Below are 6,962 nucleotides of genomic sequence, written 5' to 3' on the forward strand. Positions count from 1 at the left end.
AAGTGAAATAAGCCAGGCGCAGAAAGGCAAATACTGTCTGATATCACTTATATGCAAAAGTTTTTAAGTCAATCTCATAGAAACAGAGAGTAGAAAGGTAGTTATCAGAGGCTGAGGGAAGGGGGAAGATGAGGAAAAGGAAGGTATTGATCAAGGGTACAAAGTTTCAGTTAGATTGGAAGAATAAGTTTTAGTAACTTATTGCACTGCATGTTGACCAAAGTTAATAATAATGTTTTGTTTATTTCAAAACGCTAAAATACATTTTAAATATTCTCACTGGAAAAAAATAATAAAATGGTGTGGCAATGAATATGTTAATTAGCTTGAATGAACCTATGATGAAAACAAAGATCACAACATCACATTGTATCACATAAATATACGCAACTATTATTTGTATATTAAAATTAATTAATTAATTGTTTAAAATGCTTTGCTGATAAAAGTATAAATTAGAATACTTTAGAAAGCAATGTGGCATTATCTAGACGAGTTTGAGTGACCACACCTCCCACTTTCCCTGGAACAGTTTCAACTTATGACTGATGTCAAAGCCTAATTATGAGAAATAATTAATAATTCATAATTAACAAACTACTAACAGAAAAATGTTCAAGTTTGGATGGATACCTTACAACCTAACCATTCTACTCTAGAGATAACCTTGTACTGATACCTCAGGAAACGTGCAAGAAAATTAATAGCAACATTATAAGCCATAGAAATAAAGAAACAAAAACACTGGAACCAATATAAATTTTCATTTGAAATGTTTCCTATGGAAAATGATAGAATACTGTGCAGCAGAGAGGAAGAATGATCTACAACTCCATGAATCAATTGAATGGACTTCAGGAAAATAATATTGTAAGAAAAAAAGTCTGGTTATAGAATACACCAGCATAAATTTATTATATAAAACTGCTTAGGAATACACATAAATGTGGTTTAAAAAGAGTCTAAGAAATATAACAAGGACATAATATACACCACATTCAGGACATTGGGATAGAGAGGCTTGGAATCAGGAAGAAGGGTAAGGCTTCAAAATTGCCTATTAATTGTTTCTACTGCTTAACCCTTATTGTTATCTATCTTGCATGCATAATTTACTTATATAAATCATCTACCATTAAAATAAGAAACATAATAATAGTAATAACAGTTACTAACATTTACTGAGTACTTACTTGGAACCAAAAATAATTCTTAAGAGCTTTACAGTTTACAACAAGAACTTAAATTCTCACAACTCTAAGAAGGAGCCATTGTTACTTTCTTCTATTAAAGAGCAAAAATCGCCCATGCTCAGAGATGTTACTTAAAGTACAGGGCTAAACTGCTTATAAATGGCAGAGCCAGATGTTACTTAATCATTGTGCTTCACTGCTTTTCTTAGTCTGGCTCTAATTTTGCAGATTTCTACACCACCTATATACAACGTTTATATGCAAAACAAAACAAACATTATAAAACACAAACATTATAAAACAATCTTCAGCCTGCCTTCTGCTGGAATTCTTACAATGCTTGAGTTAATTTAGCCTAAATTAAAGATGCTTTAATGCATGACTGAAAGAACTTGGGAGTGCAGTAACAACTTACAGTGCAATTCGATTTACATTGAGCTTTCGATCTTAAAAGCATGTTGCCATAAGCCTTTATAAATGCCCACTAAAGCAGGTTTATATCATCATTTTCATTTTATGGATAAGGAAACAAGTCATGTGACTATCTCTAGTTCACACAGAAAGGAGTCATCATCATGGATACAGATACTTTATCTATCTCTTAGTCACACTTATTCACACAATATCTGTTACATTGGCCTGGAATAGTTTTTTTTTTTTTTAATTTTGATAATCATTCTAAGTTATGGTCTTTAGAAAATGCTAACTCTGATCATTTCACTCTTCAAGGGACTGGTTGTAAATCAGTGATGCTTGGAGAAGTTAAAAAGAAAATTAAAATGTTAGACCATGTTTGGTGCCTAGGAAGGGACAGGGTCTCAAGGCAAATCCATTTTTATTAAAAAGATAATTCTATGTACATTTTTTTCTTAGGCTGGAAATTATGATGATGGCTTAATGGGTTACCTCTTGGCAAAAATGTGAGTTGGAAAAGTTCATTTTTCTCTGACCTCTTCGCTTCCTTTTAATTATTTTAATATTAAAATATTAAGAGTTAATAATTATAATTATTGCTGCTGATTCCACATTCTTCATCACTTGGGTCCTGTTTCTTCCTCATTGTTTCCTTCAGTCTGCTACCAGTCCTCTAGATTTATAACTGGCAAATATGGTATTTTGGATAACAGGCTGGTCAGGAAGCCATAGCCTTCAGTTTTGGTCACAATTCTTCCTCTAATTCTCCTAGAGACTCGAATATTTTATCCCTCATCTCTAAGCCTCTGTTTTTCCTTCTTTAATGGAGACGGATGAACAAGGCGGTTCAATAGAAGGGATGCCTTCTAAATCTAACATTTGTGTCTCTATAGCTAGAAAACGTAATTATGAAATTGCCTAAGCTATTACTTCTCCCAGGGATATCTGTAATTTTAAAGAAAATACTTTAAAAATTCATTGCTTTATTAAGTCTGTTATTATCTTTTGTAATTGACTGAAACACCCTCCAGATTTCCTTACTTCAGTCCTCCTCTCCTCCAATCTATTCCAAATACTATGGTCAAAATAAGCTTTCTGATTATGGACCCCTCAGCCCTGCTTCCTTCATGGATTTCTCCATGTTATCAACCTGTTTAAATCATGATGGCATCAGATAGGAGGACAAATGATCTCCACATGGATACACAGAAGTATTGTTTAGAAAAACTGACCATGATTAAGTTAGCAGTGAATGCAACTTGTCTGTAATACCAAGAATTTCTTGATTATTTTTAGTATATTCATTTCTATTTTTAAGCTAAGTCCAAAGGATATTTATTATTTATTTTTAATGCACCAACACCTTCCACACTCCTCTAGTTCTTCCTACAAGACAGAGTTAACTGGGCTGTACATCGCTCCCACTTCATTAGAGTTTTTTATTGTTGTTTTTTCATTACAATAATAATGTGAGTAGGAAGCATCTTTACTAAAGCAACAAACATATGAAGACTGGGATGATTAGGTCTTCTGGGCAACTTGTTCATTTGCATAATTTTGTGGGTTTTTAAAAATTTTCTTAAGAGATAGAGTCTTGCTCTATTCAGGCTTGAGTGCAGTGATATGATCATGGCTTACTGTAGCCTGGAACTCATGGGATCAAGTGATCCTTCTGTGTCAGCCTCCCAAGCAGCTGGGACTACAGGTGGATGCCACCATGCCAGGCTAATTTTTAAACACCACGTTTGTAAAGATGGGGTCTTGATATGTTGCCCAGGCTGGTCTTGAACTCCTGGCTTCAAGTGATCTGCCTGACTTATCCCACTGAGTAGTTGGGATCACAGGCACGAGCCATTGCACCCAACTCATTTCATTCTTAAGGTCATAAGAATGTGAACATTTTGCAATTTCCCTTTCCTTTTCTTGTCTTCTTTTCAACAAGTTATTTCCATTATGTGTGGTTTCTCTAAATGTATTTAAGATAAGTAAACCTAATACATGTTTTCTCCACCAAAACCATGGATTTCTCTCCTCAATAAAACCCACTTTGAACTTACAAAGTTTCTCATCATCTTTTAATGTCTCCCTATTGCCCTCAGAACTTGGAAATGGGAGCTAAGAATTCTTCAGGCCACTAAGGAGATAAATTATAATGATGGTGCATGAGCACTTAAAAGAATATGTTGGAGCAGTGGTCCTCAAATAAGGAAATAAGGATCCCTCAATTTCTGTTGTTATCCACTGAAGGTCAGTTAAATGATGCTTTCTTCTTAGAATAACCTAACAAGCTAAAGATACTGGGGGCAAGATAGGGATTTATTAAGATGTACACATATATTGATATAGATATATACATATACATACTTTTTAAACTGAACATCCCCTTTATTGAGGATTCACTGCCATTTCTAGACATTATGGAAATATTCAAATAATATATGTTTAAACTCAAGGAAATTACTGTACTAACGAGAGGGCACACACACACAAACCTATAATAATAAAAGGCAAAAGGTGGTAAGAATTTTCATAATGATGCTAATAATGCTAATAATCATTAATGTTTATTATTACCCAGTGAAAGTAATTGTTCCTAGAACTTTACATAATTAACTCAGAAACCTGTACCTCATCTCTCTGAATTGATAGGTACTATTTTTAGCCCTAATTCACAGATGAAAATGTGGGTCACAAGGAGAGTGAGAAAAATCCCCTATTCAAATGTGAGCTTCATGGAGTGACTGTCTTTCAAAGAGTAAAGGAGGGGGTCTTTGTAACTTTACACTGGAGAAACCTGACAAACAATATTTCATCCAGGTGATAAAGGTTATCATCAACAATGATAAGTTATGTTGATAGTATGTACCTTTATGTGATGCAATGAAAATGGCACTGTGTGGTCTTCCTCTCAAAGACTCTGTGGTCTTCTTCCCAAATATCTATAACCCCAGTCTAATCATAAGACAAACATCAGACAAATTCTAATAGAGGGCCATCCTATAACATACCTGACTAGTACTCAAAACTGTCAACATCATCAAAAGTAACCAAAGTCACAAAGAAACTTATCTTCAAGAGTAGCTTAAGGAAACATGACCACAAAATGTAATGTGGTATCCTCACTGGAATTCTGGAACAGACAAAGGATGTTAGGTAAAATTTAAGGCAATCTGAATAAACTGTGGATCTTAGCTAATAATAATAGTGCAAGAATATTGGTTCATTAGTTATAACAAATATACCTGTTGGGGATTGAACTGTGTTCCACAAAAAGATATGTTAAAATTCTAACCTTAGGTACTGTGAATGTAACTTTATTTGGAAATGAAGTCTTTGCAGATGGAATTAAGTTAAAATGAAGACATACTGGATTAGAGTGGGCCCTAAATCCAATGACTAGTATCCTTCTAAAAAGGCCATGAGAGACACAGGCACACACACAAGGAAGATGGCCAGGCAAAGACAGAGGCAGAAATGGGAGTGATGCAGCCACAAGCCAAGGAATGCCAAAGATTGCCAGCAACCACCTGCAGCTAGGAAGAGGCTAGGAGGGATTCTTTCTGGAGCCTTCAGAGGGTACATGGCCCCGCCAGCACCTTATTTTCAGACTTCTAGCCCTGAGACCTGGAAGAGGGTTGATTTCTGTTGTTTTAAGCTACTGAGTGTGTGATCATTTGTTACAGTAGCTCTAGAAACCTCATATGGTACCATACAAATGTAAGATGCTAATAATAGAGGAAACTGTGTGTGTTGGAGGGCAGGGAGTTACATGGGAACCCTCTGTACTATTACTAACTGCTCATTTTTTTCTATAAATCTAAACTGATTTAAAACATTACATCTACTAATTTTTTATTTTTTAATTTTACTTTAAGTTCTGGGATACATGGGCAGAATGTGTAGGTTTGTTACATAGATATACATGTGCCATGGTGGTTTGCTGCACCTATCAACCCATCATCTAGTTTTTAAGCCCCGCCTGCATTAGGTATTTGTCCTAATGCTCTCCCTCCCCTTGCCCCCACCCCCCAACAGGCCCTAGTATGTGATGTTCCCCTCCCTGTGCCCATGTGTTCTCGTTGTTCAACTCCCACTTATGAGTGAGAACATGTGCTGTTTGATTTTCTGTTCCTGTGTTAGTTTGCTGAGAATGATGGCTTCCAGTTTCATCCATATCCCTGCAAAGGACATGAACTCATTCTTTTTTATGGCTGCATAGTATTCCATGGTGTATATGTGCCACATTTTCTTTATCCAGTCTATCATTGATGGGCATTTGGGTTGGTTCCAAGTCTTTGCTATTGTAAGTAGTGCTGCAATAAACATACGTGTGCATGCATCTTTATAGTAGAATGATTTATAAAGCAAACAAACAAAAGCCACATGAGATGCCATTTCACACCAACAATAATGGTTATAATAAAAAATAACAAATAATAATGAGTGTTGACAAGGATGTGGATAAATTGGAACCCACATACACTGCTGATGGGAATTTAAAATCAAGCAATTGCTTTGAAAAACATTCTGGTAGTTCCTCAAGAGGTTAAACATAGAATTACCATATGGCCCAGTAATTCCATTCCTAGGTATATATCCAAGCAAAATACAAACATATGTCTACCCAAATCTTTCACATGAATGTTCTTAGCAGCATTATTCGTAATAGCCAAAACGTGGAAAGAAGCCAAATGTCCATCAACTGATGAGTAAGCCAAAAAATGTTGTATAAAAGAAATGAAGTCTATCCCTGATAGATGTTATAAAATAGATGGATCCTGAAAAAAATCACACTTAGTAAAAGAAGCCAGTCACAAAAACTACACATTGCATGACTTCATTTATATGAAATGTCCAGAATGGGCAAATCCATAGAGACAGAAGGTAGATTGGTGGATGTCTAGGGCTGGGGGAAATGAAGAGAGGAAGTGGGGAGTGACTGCTAATGAATAGGTACAGGGTTCTTTTTAAGGGGTGATGAACATGTAGTAAAATGGGTTGTGGTGTTGGTTATGCAGCCCTGCCAATATACTAAAAATAATTGAATTGTGTGCTCGCTTCGGTAGGACATATACTAAAATTGGAACAATACAGAGATTAGCATGGCCCCTGCACAAGGATGACACACAAATTCGTGAAGTGTTCCATATTTTTAGTGGGAGTTGAACAATGAGAACACATGGACACAGGGAGGGGAACATCACACACTGGGGCCTGTCGGGGGGTGGGGGTTTACGGGAGGGATAGCACTAGGAGAAATACCTAATGTATACGACGGGCTGATAGGTGCAGCAAGCCACCATGGCACGTGTATACCTATGTAACAGACCTGCACATTCTGCACATGTACCCCAG

At 36.0% G+C, this 6,962-nt stretch overlaps 1 non-coding gene across 1 annotated transcript; it reads left to right on the top strand.

Moving 5' to 3' along the window:
- Positions 1–6,657: 6,657 nt before the first annotated feature.
- LOC115936179 (U6 spliceosomal RNA) lies at positions 6,658–6,761 on the top strand. Its single transcript, XR_004071740.3, has one exon. It is a non-coding gene; the product is annotated as a U6 spliceosomal RNA (small nuclear RNA).
- Positions 6,762–6,962: the final 201 nt, after the last annotated feature.

This window comes from Gorilla gorilla, chromosome 8, assembly GCF_029281585.2.
Source record: "Gorilla gorilla gorilla isolate KB3781 chromosome 8, NHGRI_mGorGor1-v2.1_pri, whole genome shotgun sequence".
Classification (NCBI taxonomy): domain Eukaryota; kingdom Metazoa; phylum Chordata; class Mammalia; order Primates; family Hominidae; genus Gorilla; species Gorilla gorilla.